This window comes from Amblyomma maculatum, chromosome 1 (genome assembly GCF_055883805.1).
Source record: "Amblyomma maculatum isolate TAMU_Amacu chromosome 1, ASM5588380v1, whole genome shotgun sequence".
NCBI classification, from domain to species: Eukaryota; Metazoa; Arthropoda; class Arachnida; order Ixodida; family Ixodidae; genus Amblyomma; species Amblyomma maculatum.
Window position 1 is genome coordinate 99,827,441 of NC_139344.1, and position 18,697 is coordinate 99,846,137.

Sequence of the window (18,697 nt, forward strand, 5' to 3'; positions counted from 1 at the left end):
GTGATGTCTTCTTTCTAATACGCCGTCAGTGAGCTTTTCAATGATCAACCATCATGGCCCTGAATTTGGCTAATGCGAGCTCTGCTAGCGATTCTGGCCAATGACAGTTTAGACCTTTTATTGCTCCCCTTCTGTCCTTAGCGTTAATAAGTGTAGTGCGAGTTTCACTGTGAGACACGATGCCCGCTAGCTATTCTCGTTTCAGAAGTAATGCTTTAAAAGTAGCAGATGATGGCTTCTGGAAGCTGTTAAACAGAAAAAAAGCATACATAGCTTAAAGCTGCAATTCTAAGCTTGAAGCAGCAGCCGTAAGCGGCATTTTCGACTGGAGTGCATTTGTGCAGACAGGTGAAGCCTCGTTCCTACAGGACGCGTGTTGTGCACGCACCCCTGCGCATTGCATCAATCTTCCTGTCGTGACCTGCAAGCCTCCTTCGCTGTTCAATTCACTGCAGAAGCTGCCCCGAAGTTCCCCGCGCCGGTCGGAAAGAAGTTCGTGTTTTGCCTCGTGCACTTGTGTCAGCCATCTGAAAGGACAATTCTCGAAGTGTCACCACTTGCACCGGAGTACACCCGTGGAACACCACACTACCAGGTCCAGGACAGGGGTTCGCTCGCACGCGTCACCACAACGAGCCTCTACCTCTGTGAATAAAATTACGTTCCATCCCGACTGAAACGCGTCTAATTATCTCGTTTCATAATTTAAGTTGTAGGCTTATATATGGCCCCTTATACATAGAACGGACCCGCTATAATACTTTGCGTCGTTTTGAGCAATCAGACCGCATCGTACGAGGAAAACGTCAAGGGAGCCTTAAAAATGCACGAAATTCAGGACACCAGTGGGGACGCGAGCGTTCGTAACAGCTCACGCGGGGCCACGAGATTTACGTTTCGAGGATGTTTCATGCACATATTTTGGCTTGCTGCGGTAAGTTCACTGCTCGCCTTTTAATGCAGATTCACTCCTGTTGAGTTGTCCATATCTAAACACGCTTGAACATGTCAGAAGGTAAGCATTTTGGTGGCGGACTAATCTTCTTAATACTTCAAGGAAAGAAAACAACACAAGGCCGATGTAATCAAGCCATTCTCTATCTTCAAGAAGAGAGTTTTTCTTTTGGAAGGCGGAACATTTCGATAAGTACAATCAAAGTTTGTAGTTATGCAAGTTCCATGAATGCGTAAATACTGTTCACGTGCCGATCACATTCAACCGCTAAATATTTTTTGTGCAGTCACATATGCGTGACGGACAACTTATTAATTGTTGCATTGATATAATGTAGCGAAAACCATAGTGAATGTAAAAAAAAATATCTATAGCATTGTTTAATCTTTTGCTGTACAAGGAAAGGTAATGCGGATTATTGTAAATTGCAAATGTCCGGACAGTGTAGCAGAAAATCGGCTATGCTGTCAATCGCGTAGAGTTCATAGAGGATGGATAGCTTCTTTCACGTATGTTCTAACAAGCCCACCATCTTTCTTTTTTTCTCTTTTCTTTTTTTTTTTTTTGCAGAGGGTGCTTATAGATGCGACATTATTAAACATTATAAGATGTTCTCTACTTCACAAGCCTCATAGGCAAATGGTAGGCGCGAGTGGCGTTTTTATTTGTCACATGACAACGGCATTTTTAGGATTCTGCCAGCTCCTCTGTTAATTCCTAGCGAAGAAAGACAACCTATGGGAGCAACATATAAACGCGCTATCGGTATTGCTATCATCTTATTGGAACACTTCTGTACCACATGCTGTACTCGTTCAGAAAGGATACATCAGCGCTATCCACTCGTCAAGCGTGCATCAGTTGCCCAACCGTCCTCTTCAACAGCGAAAGTACTGAGGCCTGTGTGACAAAGTCCTCACACTTACTCCGTCAGCCATAACCGAAGCGCTTGAGCGGGCAGCCTGCGGGGCACATGGCATGCCGCCTGCCGATAACATCCGCTAATTGGCTAGGGCTATCGCACACTTGCCCGGTTGACCTTAGACACTTGTACCGGATCTCATAAATTACTCATTGGCAATTCTTCGAGCATGAATAACGAAGAACAAACTTTTCTTTTCTCTTCTTTTTTTTTTTTTCCCATGAAATTTCATTTTTCTCTTTTTGTTATCGCCGGTCAGAACAATGTATGGTTCTTTGGGGAGATGCAAGCTTACTTTTTGTTTTTGCTCCGGCGAAGGTCGTAGTGTACGGCTATTTCTCCGTTGTTTTATTGAATGCTCCATCATACGAGCACGGCTGCTCTGTACGTGCGCTACTAAATTATTGACACGTCTCCTAGTCTGCGCGAGCGCTTAACGCGTTGCGATTGCCTCGTGCTGCTGAAGATCAAGCTACTGCTGGTTTGAGTGGGCATTTGGCGACAGGACCTTATTTAGAGCAGAAGCTCCGTGCTCCCCACGTGTAAGTTAGCCTATACTGGGCATCGCCTAGGTAACCTCCCTGCCTTTCTATTCTATTCTCTTTCTCTCCGTGCTCACTACGCGCAACGTCGCCTATAACGATCTGACCCCGGTGTTGCCGGATGGCAAGTTTCTATTACAGTGGACGAGATTTGCGCATGCCGATGTTTGGACTTGCACGATTAAAACTCCAAGAAGGTTTCTGTTTGTCACTAGCGGAGAAAGATGATTGAACCTTGTCGGAAGACCAGCTGCCCACGCGACCCGAGGAATCTGGAATACAATGAGACAACCATTTGAAAGAAACGCATGCACGCGTTCGCGAATACAAAGTGCACCAAACTTAATTTGTATTCTGTATCAGACAGCTGTCCCCGAACAGAGGCAACCTCGGCAACTCTGAGGGGGCGTCACATTACTAAATGCTCGCCCACGGATAGAGAGCGAGAGCGTTGGAAACATCGAGATGCGCAGAGCGTCGCGACCGGACAGTAATGCAAATTTCAGAAGGAAGACCAGCGCCGAAGAGAGGAGGCGTGTGTGCCCGCCTCATCTTTCTGTGGGCGCTGCGTATGCGTGCGCAGGTACTCGTCAAAGAGGATAGGCTTTGGAATTTGCGAGATAGAGAGTAACGGCGGAGCGCAACGATCGCATGTATATCGATCGATATATATATATATATATATATATATATATATATATATATATATATATATATATATATATATATATATATATATATATTGTTACGACGCGTAGCGGCGCACTGAGAACCAGAAGAAGAAGCGGAGGAGGCGAGGCGCGCGCAGACTGTTCCGGGATTAAATGTAGCGGATTAAATGGATTTAATACAGGTGAACGAACGCACACAGCTCAGAAAAACCCGGAACAGTCTGCACGCGCCTCGCTTCCTCCGCTTCTTCTTCTGCTGCTTCTCAGTGCACCGCTACGCGGCGTAACAATATATATATATATATATATATATATATATATATATATATATATAGAGAGAGAGAGAGAGAGAGAGAGAGAGAGAGTACGTCTCGCCTTTCTTGTCCTTGTCTTTGTTTGCGCTAATAAACCCCTACATCAAGAGAGAGAGAGAGTGAGAGAGCGATCTTCAGCATTCAGCATATACATTCTTCGGGTGACTTCTTCACTTCAGGTCAACTTCGGGGGCCACGTGCAAAGACTCAAAAATCTTCAGGGTTCACGATTTAAATTTAAGCCGCACAGCCAAGCCCTTAAAACCATCAAGCTTGAAATCCCCTATATGTTAGGGCAGGAGTTTTCCTTCGGTTACTTTATTTGTAACTTATGGTGCAGCGTGACAGGCCGACCGGGGGCCTCAAAGGTAAATCATGCGTGCCCAATATGTTTTGAATAAGACTGTGCCTGCGCTCCCCGAAATTAACCGAGAATTTGACTCTGCAGTGGCAGGAAACCAATGGCTCATCAGCTGGGGTGCACACTCGTTAAGGTAAAATGTGGCGTGCCTGATGGAACTCTACCCGTGATTTCCCCATACCCTTGTTCAAAAAAAGCTGTTTTGTTTCTCTGAAAGCCTACCTTAATACATCGAGAATTTGTTCTTCTTCAGATGACTACCAAAATTGGCTACAACTTTCTCTTGTGCCCTGAATGCCCTCCGAATTCTAGGAAATCAGACGTCTCTCTATTTTCAATTCTTAGAAAAACTCTTGAATTCAACGCACAGCATGGTGTCACGACAGGTATGTAGATAGAGCCATAGACGTTAAGGACCGGAACATATAAATAGTCGGAACACGAGATTCGAACACACACGCACATACACACGCACGCACACACACTCTCTCTCTCTCTCACACGCACGCACGCACGCACGCACGCACGCACGCACGCACACACACACACACACACACACACACACACACACACACACACACACACACACACACACACACACACACACACACACACACACACACACACACACACACACACACACACACACACACACACACACACACACACACACACACACACACACACACACACACACACACACACACACACACACACACACACACACACACACACACACACACACACACACACACACACACACACACACACACACACACACACACACACACACACACACACACACACACACACACACACACACACACACACACACACACACACACACACACACAAATATATATATAAGACATGAACATATGTTCTGCCCTTTAACTTCTATCCAACTACTGTCCAAAAGGAAGGTGGCAATTAGCGCTCCGAGATGAGCAAGGAATTGCGGCAAGCTCTAAAAGGTGGTTTGTACACGATTTTATATACAAGGAATACGAAGGGAAATAATAAGTACTCGGCGATCATATTTATTTTTACGCGCACAGTGATGAGTAGCCTTGTCTAGAGCGCGCCGACGGTGCTCCGCGTAGCAAGTCAGCGCCGTCTAACGTTAGGCTCTGGGTTTGAGTTATGTGTCCTATGCGCATGCGCGGCCAAAATAACGCCATGCCCGCTCGTTTGTTCTCGGCCTTATTTCTGCCCAGTGCTTGCGCTTCATGCCACCAGGTACGCGCTTAATGATATGTAACAGAGCTGGAAAACCAATGCGTTTCGCGCGAATCGCGAAGTGGCTAGGCAAGTGCAATGTGATACTGGGTGATCGCTCGGTTGAAAAGTGACTGCATGTGATGGCGGATGATCGCGTGTTTCAAAGAATCACCCGACAGGTGCGAGACTTGGGCCTTGTTGATTGTTTGGTGTCTGGTTTCGTCCTGTCCGTATAAGGTTACGACCACGCACCATGCGTTGCAGGCATATTGTTTGATGGCGTGTTTTTGGGCCAGCTTGCGTATTGCCAAACCATATCCCGTAAGCGTACTGGAGCAGAGGACACTTTCAGCGAGTTAAACGGCTACTGTTGCTGAAAGGTCTCCTTGAACGCAACCTAAAGGTAACATACACTCACTGTAAACGGCTATTGTTGCTGAAAGATGTCTCTGAACGCAACCTAAAGGTAACATACACTCATTTCATTGAGGCAGGAAACGATTATGGGGAAGGTAATTGCTTAGTGTAACTGTTGTCATACCGATTGTTACTTAAAGGTGTCTGTAAACGCAACCTAAAGGTAACATGCACTCACTGAAGGCAGGATATAAATACGGCGAAGGCAATTGCAAAAAAAAAAAAAATATTCAGAAAAAACAATTACAACATAGAAGTCGAAAAGATGTTCAAGCGGCATCAGGGCAGAGATGGGTGGTGTTAATCCATTGCGCCACTAAACTTTTTTCTTTATTGCCTAAATTTTTATCAGATTTGACACATAAAGAACATTACTCCACACACTCACACACAGAGATAATACTAAGCTACAAATACACAACATGCGTTAAAACCACGCGATTTGGGCTGCGTGATCCATTATAAATCAGTCATTTGCAACAACACTTCCATTCTCAGAAGTCACTCAGGCACTTTGTCTTGTGTCTTGAAAACTTCAATAACACTCGCAACGGCTTCGCGAAAATAGTGCTGTATTTTCCTCGCATCAACGTCTGCATGCCTGAATGCCATTCTGGATCGCCAGATACTGTGCAGGCTCAATAACATCATGTCCAGCGGTAGCCCATCATCATTTTCAATTGGTAAAAATCGAATTCCGAATGCTTCCACGGGTAGCTATTTTTGTAAATTTTTCGTTGTAGAATGTCCCAGAAGAAAAAGGCTTCCCAACAGTCTAACAAAACGTGTTCGATAGTTTCCGGTTTGCGGCATATGAAAGTGATTTCCTCAAGGTACAAAAAAACCCTTCATTTCTAAATACGTCTTACCTTCTAGTATATTGCTCTGGAGCTCGAAAAAGAAAGTTTTTGGTTTCCCTGGTACAGCCATATTTTTTATTCTTTTAAGGACTGACGTGCATGGACCTGTACAGTACAACGATCTGTACAATGGGATCGGGTGAAAGACATCGCACAAGTCCTTATAATGTTTCTTTCACGTCACAGTTGATAAATATTTATACGAAAAACGGGCTTGCAATACACGACATGGCATGTTCACTTCTTTAGGGATTCCGAAAATCCTCCCTTGCATGCTCGCCGAACTTACAACTAAATTTGGTAGCAGTTTGGTCTATTTAACCTGACACATAGTTCGTTAAAATAGGCCTTTCGTATCACGAAAGAACATAAAACGGTTACTCACTTGGCGGAGTTGGCGCAAATACAAATGCGTCAAACCAACTCCTCCAGAGCGGACGCGATGAAACAAGCTGGTTCGGCGGGTGCGCTCCCAAGTACTTCCCCACACAAAAATGGCGAACACACGGTGAAATCTCTGCACATTCACACGAGAACATTGCAGTACTTGTAACAAGTACCATATCTTGGTAACAAGAAATAAATTACAAATCGTAGCACGTGCAAACATAGACCAACCGAATACTTTTAGTCTGTCGGCCTTCTCACGTACTTCTAAAACCTGCCAGTTCAAGTATGACTCACTGTCTCGGTAGTTTTCCAGTGCCACTCCTACATACTTCACTGGGGTTGTTACCGAAGGCATGTTCACGAAATTCGCAGGGGTTGTGTGCCACTCTCCATGTCAGAAGTCAGAAACCCAGACACTTATTCCTGTTCACAGCACTACCACTCATAGAACAAAAGTTCTTCACCAATTTGACAACGCTACGAATGCTTTCGTAGTCGGTACGCATCGGCCTACGCGAGTATGCGGACCTCTGCTGCATGCAAACGAAAACCTCGGACACTGCTGCTCTCGATAATGCTCAGGCAAATTGGTTCAATATACAAGCAGAAAAGTCATTGTGCCACCAAAACGATAGGAACGGTGGCCTTACAATGCGTTGTTATTCGTATAGACAATATATCCACTATTTGTCGCCAGGTGGCGCTGCTCATAGGAATCACAGGCCGATTACCATAACATCTGTTATGTACAGGTTGGCCATGCAGGCGGTGAAATTAAAGGTGCAAGCATGGGTAGAAAGTAACAAGATACTCGGAGAACTTCAGAACGGCTTTAGAAATGGTAGGCGCTGAGATGATAGCCTGTTCGTGCTTACCCAAAGCATCGAAATATCTAGAGTGGAAAATAGACCTTTATATTTGGCCTTCTTGGACATAAACGGGGCGTACGACAACGTAAGCAGGGAACTCCTGTGGAACATATTAAAAGAAGAAGGTATCGGTTATGAGATAATAGAGTTCCTACAGGAAATATATCGGGATAACAAAGTAGAAATTACGTGGGAAGGTGGGAAGGGATAAGAAGTACGGAAGATGTCAAAATATGCAAAGGATTAAGACAAGGCTGTCCTCTATCACCGCTGCTGTTCATGCTTTATATGATAAACCTGGAACGGAGGATGCAAGACAGTAACCTAGGTTTTAACCTGTCGTATAGATAAGGTGGAAAGGCGGTAGAGCAGCTCCTCCCCGATTTGAAGTATGCAGACGATATTGTGCTGCTAGCTGAGAGGCTGGAAGAATTGCAAACTCTAGTTAAGTATTGCGGAGACGAAGGGGACGCTCTAGGCTTCCGTTTTAGCGCAGTTAAGTCGGGTCTGATGATTTTCAACGGCTCAATTGATCAGGGTCTTAAAATACAAGGCCATGAAATACCTAGAGTAGCAAAATATAAATATCTGAGGGTATGGGTAAACGAAGGATTGGCATACCTTGGAAAGCATGAGCCATCACTTAAGGCCAAAAGGAGAAGGAATGCTGGGATAATGAAGCATAAGCCATTGTGGGGATACAATAGGTATGAGGTTTTGAGGGGTATTTAGAAAGGAATTATGGTGTCCGGACTTACTTTCGGAAATGCGGTTTTGTGCCTAAAATCAGAGGTACAGTCGACATTAGAAATAAATCAGAGATTAGCACTAGGTGCCCACGGCAAAACTACAAATCAGGCGTACAGGGAGATATGGGCTGGGCATCTTTCGAAGTGCGGGAAGCTCAGAGTAAAATATTATATGAGGAATGCCTGAGGAAATTGGACAGTAACAGATGGGCAGCTAAAGTATTTAAATATCTGTACTTAAAAAGCGTTGACTCACAATGGAGGAAAAGAACTAGGAAACTAACTAGTAAGTATGCTAGGAAAGAAGCCAACAGTCGGCGAGGCCAAGGAAAGCATTGGGCATTGCACTCTATGTATTGTTTTTTTATTATTACTTGGATAATCACAAAAATTAGTAATGTAATCTGTTTAGGGGAAAGCGAATTAAACACAAAGTTGAAGAAAAAACAACGTGCCGATGGTGGGAACCTAACCCACGACCTCCGAATATCGCGTCCGGTGCTCTTCCAACTGAGCTACATCGGCCGCTGTCCCCCCTGCTACTTTCTTGGGTATTAATGTTGTCTGTATATGAACCTTGAGAGTGTTCACCAGCGCCATCCTCCGTCCGTCCGTCCGTCCGTCCGTCCGTCCGTCCGTCCGTCCGTCCGTCCGTCCGTCCATCCGTCCATCCATCCATCCATCCATCCATCCATCCATCCATCCATCCATCCATCCATCCATCCATCCATCCATCCATCCATCCATCCATCCATCCATCCATCCATCCATCCATCCATCCATCCATCCATCCATCCATCCATCCATCCATCCATCCATCCATCCATCCATCCATCCATCCATCCATCCATCCATCCATCCATCCATCCATCCATCCATCCATCCATCCATCCATCCATCCATCCATCCATCCATCCATCCATCCATCCATCCATCCATCCATCCATCCATCCATCCATCCATCCATCCATCCATCCATCCATCCATCCATCCATCCATCCATCCATCCATCCATCCATCCATCCATCCACCCATCCATCCATCCATCCTACGCGCCAGATCGTCCTCTGCTCGAGTGCTCCTACGGGATAGGGTTTGCTAATACGCGGCCTGACTTCCTCAACGATAAAGGACAGGGGTGGCGAGTGTTGCGCATGCAGGAACGCGCGTTAATCCGCTATCACTCGCGCTTGCTTGGCTGGCCGTCTCGTTACACTCGAGAAACGCGGTGGCATCGCAACGCTCTAGCAACCGCCACCACCTCACAATTGAAGGCAGTGTGGCCTTGGCGGTACGAAAGGTACTCGGAAGGCGGGGGCTGGACAAGCAAGCGATGAGCAAGCATCCCTCTGAATTGCCGCACATGCGCACGAGACGCATACCTGAAACCCAGAGCCTATAACGTTAGATGTCACTGTTGTGTTCCGCAGAGCGCCGTCAGACTGCTCTAGACGAGCCTGCTCACCACTGTACATTCAATCTGAATACGTATAGCGGGGATTATTTACATACAAAATAGGTGCTTAAACACAAAGCATTCTGCTCCCTACACCTTCAAACGGTAGCGCGTACGGACAATGCTCACTGGTTTTAGCTGCATTTGCTCATTTTACGAGTTGGCATCGTAAATAGAGGCAGAACCGACGCGAGAAGACTCTCGTTTTCATTCACATCGTGCTCGTGGGCTGGCAGCACCGACTCCTCCTTCTTTGTGCTTAGCAAGCACGCTTATATAGTGTGTACCTGTGCGCTGCGGATCCTGAGTGCAGTAAAATTTTTAAAATAGAAAGGTCAGTAACCCAGATGCGGGGTTTCAGGTCGTTCCCACCACGCCCGCGAAAAAGAACGGCCCGCAAACCGACGTGCCTAAAGTACACGCAAGCCAGCTTTGGCGAGCGTGCAAGTGCTCCCACGTCTAGCCGACGCTGCAAACGGAGAAGACACTCGCTCTAGCTCGATTCGAGTGTCTCAAGAGCTTCGCGAAAGAAGGCGCCTTCTTCGCGCATACGCCGCCTTGAGTCACTGCTACGCCGGCTTGATTCCAGGTTTTACCGAAGGTGAGGAAGAGGATACAAACAGGGCGGGCGTAGGTATGGACGTCGATACCGAATGTGTATGCCTTGTCAAGTTGACAACCGATGCGCCAGCCCCTTGGTCTAGAATGGTGGCGCGGAGGGGTAGCCGACGGAAGCCTTCAAGGTGGTCGAATGACGTGCGGAAAACGTCTCTTATTATCCTTCATGTAGTCGCGTCCGCTTCCCGATAACTGTGGTCCAAGTGAGCGGAGGCATCGTTATTTTTTTTTTATTCCACCCGAATGGGGACGAACGTCATGGTTGTTTAGTTCTTAAACTGAGGCTCCGGACTCATCGAAGTTGGTAGCGTACCTATAGCCCCAGTTACTATGAGGCCTCTCTCATCGGAAAGAGAGCTTTTTTAATGCTAGAAAGACAAAAAGAAAATAAAGCACAGGTTTATCCATCACCGGCCAATTCCGAAAGCAGAGTAAGTGCACCGACATCGATTTGTAACGCAGATCGGAGAGGCTACGTTAAAGTTCAATCACATTAAAATAGGAAAGAGAAAATAGCTTTAAACAACGATTGAACTTTGTGCCACTTCAGACTAGAAGACGAAACGATAATATATATATATATATATATATATATATATATATATATATATATATATATATATATATATATATATATATATATATATATATATATATATATATATATATATATATATATATATATATTATCGTTTAGAGGACCCATTTAAAAGCAGCCCCATAGTTTCGCGCACAAATTTATTCATATATTCACCTCTGTTGCTTGACACCTCACAGTGGAGCAGTTTGCCTCCAGATATCGCCTTCATATCCAACCCGGAATCACTCCTCAATGCTTTGGAGAAAATAGAAAGTTAAATTGCTTTGGATACTTTGTTGTTAGAAATCTATGTGTTGACTGCTTATCTCTCATGTCTTTTGTTTTTTCTCAGCAGTCAACATATCTTTAAATTTCCCCGTGGATACTTACAGCTTACAGCTGTTTATTGTCAAAACCGCCCCCTATTTGCTGTGTTTGGCGCCTCATGGCCTTAGGTGCCTATGTGCCGGAAAACCACAATAAAATACAATACAATACAATACAATACAATACAATACAATACAATACAATACAATACAATACAATACAATACAATACAATACAATGCCCTGTATTTGTTTTAGTTTGGTAGTACTAACTAATCAGCGCGAGCGCCCGACGAAACAAGTTTTTACTATGCATTGAAACCTCCGACGATTTTCACCAGAAGTACACAGCAGTGTTTACAATCTATATAGTTGCCTTATAATTATTGTCAAAACTGGGCCCCGTTGGTTTCTTATGACCATCCCATCTCTTCGGTGTGAGCAGGAGCAAGTTGCAAATTCAGATTTTGTTGAGAATCGGAAGGATGGACCATTTCCATAAGCATGCATATGCATACCATTATCTTACCATATTCCACTGTTGCCTCCCAATCAAGAGTGACGTTCAAGAAAGTTGGACATCCATTATGCTTAGAGAGACTGTTTCAGAGAATCATATCGAACAAACAAGCTATGCGAATGGAATAAAACAAATACCTATGGGAAGCTTTTTTTTCTTCCTTTTTTTTTTTGTGGCTTCGTTCACGCTTTGTGCCCAGGTGCAGCCTTAAGCTGCTCATATAGCACTGCACTGCTTCCGTACCTCTTCGCGGGTTTCAGGCGATGGATCTGCTGCTACATAAAACCCTATCGGAGAAGATTCAAGAATATTGATCAAGGTTCCAAATAACTTAATTTAGCTGATATCGCCAAACTCCTTTAAGGGGTACAAATTGAGGCATTCTTCAGGGTATTTTTTGGGGGGGGACTATGTTATTAATGCACTACATAAATGACTGCAGCCAGCAGTCTCTCATTACAGTGCAGTGCAGCTGCACACACAAGAATGAGCGCTACGCAGCCAGCAGCTAGTTCATGCTACCCATAAGCAGTCACCTCATCGAGTTGCCGCCCTGTAGCAATAAAGGCGCATTCAATGTGAGCGCTTTGATTAGTTGCGGTGTTAGCTGTGGAAAACAATTTAAGTCAACGACACGTTAAGAGAAAATCAGTGCGCATGAGGTGAAAAAGAAGTCAGCACGTCAAAGATACGGTGACACCCCGTGACTTTGCGCGTGTGTCTGCACACTGTCGGATCACCTGGTGCGCACTGAGGACGAGCGAAACTCCGCGCTAACCATGCCGATGAGCACTCAACCATCAGCAAGCTTTACTACAATGACTCACGAACCGATACTATGGCTAACAATTTGATACAAATATTTGTTGCTATTTCAATTTGCATCAATGGAGATGATATACCGGGGGCTTTTTCTTTTTTACTGTTAACAGATTTTCATTTTAGGAACTTTGAGAGATACATCGGTACGGTATGTGCATGTTAGTTGTACAGCAAGCCAGACATCATGTGCGTTACAGAGCTTAATAATACGAGGAATAATCAATTAAATTTTAGCTTTTGAACTTTTTTACTTTAATTTTAATCGACAATATTATATCGGAAAATGGAAGGCTCGCAGCATTAAAAATGGGCCTATGTTTTAAATTTACTAAATGGGCAGTGTGGCTCGGAATTTCGAACTTCAAAAATTTGCACCTCAAAGCTCGTTGAGTTGGCTTTCGTACACAGCTTACTTATAAAAAAAACGCCGCTGCGCCTGTTATTGTCCACACAATCACGTTAACTACTTCTACATCATCAAACACACAAAAGGCGGCTGTGCTTGATGCAAAAAAAAAAAAAGAGAAAAGGAACAGACGCCATTTTATGAATGTGTAATGCGTGAAAGCCAACTCAACAAGCTTCCAGGTGCTCATTTTTTAAGTTCGATATTTTGAGTCACATTGACGATTATGAAAAATTAAAAATGGGAGTCACTTATGATGCTAACGGCCTTGACTTTCGCGATATAATACTGTCCTTAAAACGAAAATTTATAAAGTTGATGGGAATAACGAGTCAATTATTCGTCCAATGTGTAACGCACTAAAACGTGTGTCTTGCTGTAAAGCCAACCTGCATAGACCGCACCGAGGTATCTGTCATAGATTTCGAACATAAATCTGTAAACATGAAAAAACTAAATCATTAATTGCCACATACCCGCTACCCCGCGTACAATAAGCATCTTATCAGTGCTTGCCTTGTACTTATATTTCACAAGACTGCGCATAAAAACAGCAATACTGCTTGAATCTGAAGACCAGTAGGGACGTTTGGATTATTTTAACACGTGCACTAAATATAGGAACAGATGATCGAAGCACAGGCGACGTGTTCCCTAAGAATAAAAGTTTTCCGGAGAAATGTTTGTTGCAGATTCGCGCATGTGTCTGGAAGCGGAAGAAGGGGAAAAGGACGGTGTTTGGAACTGGGGGCGCGTTAAGGGAACTAAGCGCCATATTGAAAGCCGAAGCGACCGGTGCTTAAGAACTGTTAGAGGCGGCCAGGTGTTTGCCCTCCTTACTGTATAACGATCATGCAGCCAGTTGCTTACTAGCGCGCCACGGGACCATATCCATTTCGATCAATAAGCTTACGCATGTTGTATAGTAAATTGTCACCTCCTGCATTTTTGCAATGAAAGCAAATCCGGCTCCAAACGGCGACTCAAAATGGCTTATGGAATGTGAGTATATTGTCCCGGAACGACAAGAACTTTGAGGGACGCCGCAAAGGAAGACTGTGAAAGGTTCGACCACGCGGGTACCTTTAACTTGCATGATATCGCACTGCACACGGAAGCCTTGTGTTTCGCCTCCATCGAAATGCAGCTGCCTACATCGGGAATGAACCCGTGTTCATTGAGCAAGCCCAGCAAGGAGAAGGGGGAGAGGGGGGAATGGGTGATGAAAAATGAGCCAATAACACAGCAGAGCGCTCAACTACATCGCGCAAGAAAACAAAACAAAAACAGCAAAAGGCAGCATGAAGGCAAAGTAGCGCAGCGCAGTACGATCAGCTCTGCAGGAACAATCATAGTCACAACCACGAAAGGGCAAATCACAACCCAAATGGCAGAGGTGTTTTTTGGTTAGGTAAGTATAGGTTTCGTTGTATGACACAGTACATCGGAAGATACCCTTTTCATTCTGCTGTAAACACGAGTTTTTTCAAATTATCTTTTCTCGTCTAAACAGTTGAAGCAGCTGCCAGCTACCACCTGCGAGCGCCATGCTCCTCACTTTTCGCTCGCTACGCCGACACGGGAATTTCTGATGAAGTGGTCCTTTAACGTTATCGGGTTAAAATTGCTCGTTTTGTCTATCGACTCGAATCGTACGGATAATGCGTCACTATCACGTTTCACTAAAATACACATATATATAGGAGTAGAGTAGTTCGGACGCTCTTCATGTAACGCTGCACACATACCCAGAAATTCTAGACAGGCGAATTTATCAACGGTTTACTAACCCCCTTTTTCGCATGTCGTAAAAATGCAGTATAACAATAAATATACTGTAATGAGGCGGATTAAGCAATTCGCACTGCAAAAGCTTACTGGCAGGTTGCTGCTGCCAAGGCCGGCGTCCCTCAGAGCGGGCTCGAGATTCTTCGTCTTTGCAACTGTTTGTTTTGGTTGGTTTTATGGGGTTTAACGTCCCAATGCGACTCAGGCCATGAGAGACGCCGTAGTGGAGGACTCCGGAAATTTCGACCACCTTACGTGCACTGACATCGCACAGCACACGGACGCCACTCCGTTTCGCCTCCGTCGAAACGCAACCGCCGAGGTCGGGTTCGAACCCGGCTACTCCGGCGCAGTAGTCGGGCGTCATACCACTGCACCACCCCGGCGGGGCAACTGTGTCGTCTTTGTTATTTTCGCAATTTCAACAGCCCGTCCTACAATATTTTCAGTTCCGCCCTCGAAGGCTTGTAGTTTTTCGCTGCTAACGTATTCTGTGGCAGAGTGCAGTCTTCGATGGCGGAAAACTCATTGGGTTTCTATGATGATCTTACAGTAACTCGATGCACGCGGAGGACAGACTACCCAAAACCATTTGCTGTGCATCGAAAAAAAAATGTGCAATTTCCTTCGATATATTTATAACAGCGTCTCAAAGCATTCCGCAGTGGGCTCACAATTAAATTGATGTGCAAGAAAGCTGAATTTGATACCTCGCTGCGCTGTTTTCTCGTCGTGCTGTTTTCCACGTGTGCTGCTTTTTCGCTGTACTGCCTTTTCCTCGCCCTGTTTTGAGTAGCTATGTTGTTTCTCACTGTCCTGTTTTTACACTGTGCCGATTTTATGCTATTTTGCCGTGTGCAGTTCTTTCACAGCGAGTATCTCCTTTTCTGAAAAGTCAGAAGGTCTGCTCTCCTTACCTTCATCGCTCCCCGACAGGATGCTCGTCGATAATATCTCTCCTTCATGCAGCACAACATGAAGTTGCGTATGAACTGTCGCCCGGTAAATTGCTATCTTGGATCCGTAAGAATCAGGAGAAGCGCGTTAATTTTGGTCATTGCTTTTTAGGTTGCGCCAAGGATTATTAGCTCCTGAGCGCAGCAGATAATGTGGGCTCCCTACGACGAACGTTCGGCGCTGTAGCCTAAACCGAAAGTGTGTAGCAGCCCCGTGGAGTGTCGACGTGACGCCATTTTTCCCACGTTGTCTTTCATTTCGAATAAATGAAATTGTTCTGCGTGCCACATCATTCCTTGCAAAAAGAACCTGGCTAGCGAGAAAGAGAGAAAACTGCATTCGCGCAATCACTGTCATGTGGGCTTCAACAAAAGGTGTGTGATGCCATCGCAGATCTCGACTGTGATGTAAAAAGAAACAAAAAAGTCAATTTCTCTTTATTTTTCTTTCCTTTTGCATGCCTCAACATAATATATGTCATATAGGATTCGCCTAATATTGGCAGACTGGGCGCATCTGGTGGCCTCTCTCGGTCCTTCCTTCTGGCAGTCGCACATCGGGGCGCGAAAAGGAAGGTGCTCGTCAGGCACAGACTAAAACCAGTAGTAAAAATATGCGCGCTCGTCACTGACACGATCGAGGCCAGTTTGCCGCGGCCGCTTAGAGCGTGCCGATCTCGTAGCAGGCTAAGGCCAAAATTACTTCAGTCCCGACCGCTAGCCGCCACAGGAGTTATTGAGCTTTTAACGGAGCGGCGAGACAAAGGCTCGTCAACATATTAGACAGGCCTCATTCCAGAGATTGCCCACGCTCGTCTCTACCTGAAAACAATTAACTGCGAGTTTTACTACATCTAGTCAATTAACTGTGTAATGGTTTGAGCATATTTTTTTTTCTCAGATTTGTCGCTTCCTTAACTGGCTCCACTTCCCGCCAGGAAAGGTACGACATAAATTAGGTTCGCATATACCTAGCCAATTGTTTCTTTTTACTGATTTGACAAGGAATATTGAAGGAATGCAAACTTGTCCCGTTGGCTTATATAGCTTATCCCAGGACAGGCAGTACGAAGAAGCTAACTCCTTGGGTTCACTTTTCTGTCATTCGAAGAAAAAAGCTTTCCACTTGCGTACAATGTAAGAATAGCACATTCGTGATCTTTTCACTCAATTTAACAGCACATACTTTTCTTGAAAAGCAACAACAACAACAAAAAAACAAACAAACAAACGTTTATATAAGCTGTTCAATAATTTTCTCAGAATCGGCAGTAGCAAATATTTGTCTCTTTCAGGCTTGAGAGACACCAGACACAAACACAAGAAACGCCTGGAACACAGACTCCACATAGGCAGATTTCGTTATTCATTCTTCCCTTTCGGGAACGGAAGTCGTTGCCCCAAGACTTCGTGAATTCTTCCTCCAACACCACATTCTTCAGCAATATTTATGTTTGTATTTCAAGAAGAGAACCTTCAACTATATAGGAAGAAGTGCTTATAAGTACTGTACACGCGCTCAATGCAGCTTTCTCGGTTGTGCAAAGGGCAATGGGGTTTTACATTCATGGGAACACATAATTCTTCAAAGTAAAACTTTAAGCTACCCGTCTATATCCGAGTTCTGTGAAAGTATAGACAAGCGTCATGTTTGTAAACAAAGGTGGCGCTGCGATTGGCAGCGACATGAGGTGTAGGCAAAAACGCAGCTTGCCTACACTGCGCCAAGCGACGCTGCCTTCAAAACCAGTTCGCGCGTGCGAATATTCTGAAGCGTAGGCGTCGCTTGTGCGTAGAAATGGTTTTGTTAATGCCTGGCGAGTAGTTCAGCGCTGTATCAGCCGATTACTCCTGGAATTACCTGGCGAAGAGCGCTACATTGCCTTCCTTCTCCGTGGCCTCAGCAGGGCGCAGCTACAGTAGGCGACTGCATACACATATATAGAGACTGATTAAGTTAACGAAAAATTAGAAAGTGTAATGTATATGAAAAGCTAATAGCCAGAATTGTTCAACTCCAAAGCCTATTGTTAGCGCATGCCAGGAGGACGACGAATGAATGACTGCAAGTGTTTTTTTTTTTTTTGTTTTCATATGACGACTCTTTTGATGTGTTTTCTGCTGCTCTAAGCACCTTCACTCTAAAGAAAAATATAAGCAATAACTATAGTGAACTAGACATCATATTTCTAGCTCAGTGTACTGGCAACTTAAGTCAGAAGTCACTGAATAAAAACTGAATCTTTTCGCATTTTTTTAACATTCGCCTAATGCGCGCTGCTAACTTGTTTTATCTTGCTCAATAAAAAGACGTTAACTGACGCCTGTTTCGTCGTTCAGACGAAGCCACAATCATTCACAGGTTAATATATACGTGAAGGTCCGTAAGAATGCTCTCGTTTTGTTCCCTTTGCTCTTTAGGAGAAGTGCATGAGCGCAAATTCACCATTCTCTACGATCGTTTGCAGCGAAATTTGCGCAATCTGCTAAGCGTTTTTAATATTCTTGGAAACATTTTATTCAAAAGCGCGTCATCATATTCGCCTTATTTTGCACCTTCATAGCCGATTCCACTTTGGGATATTAAACTCCATGTGTGCCATAAATACCATACTTAAATATATTCTGCTTAATCAAAGTTGTACGGGGATATTTAATTCGTTCGTCAAAATCTTAGCGACCTTCAAAAAGGAAGTTTAGTAATCTGAGAAATAACGCTGCGTGACTTCCCGGATATTAACGATGTTTACTCGCTTTCTAGGACCGGTGGTAAAGAGTCACTCGTTGAAACTCGCTAAAGTGATATCGAAGAAAAGCTGCCTCACATTTTCGGGCCTGTTTTGGCAATATCGCGCAGGAGCCATTGCTCAAGTAACATCAATTACCTTCGCACCAAATTTTGTGTCCTTTTCTGCACGAACATTTGCTCGGGTACAGGTGAATGGATCTGAGAG

The 18,697-nt window shown here is 44.6% G+C and overlaps 1 protein-coding gene across 1 annotated transcript in view; it reads left to right on the top strand.

The window, feature by feature from the left end:
• LOC146203301 (uncharacterized) overlaps positions 1-18,697 on the top strand; it is a 114,924-nt gene that overhangs the window by 12,596 nt on the left and 83,631 nt on the right. The gene's annotated exons all lie outside the window — the stretch shown is intronic.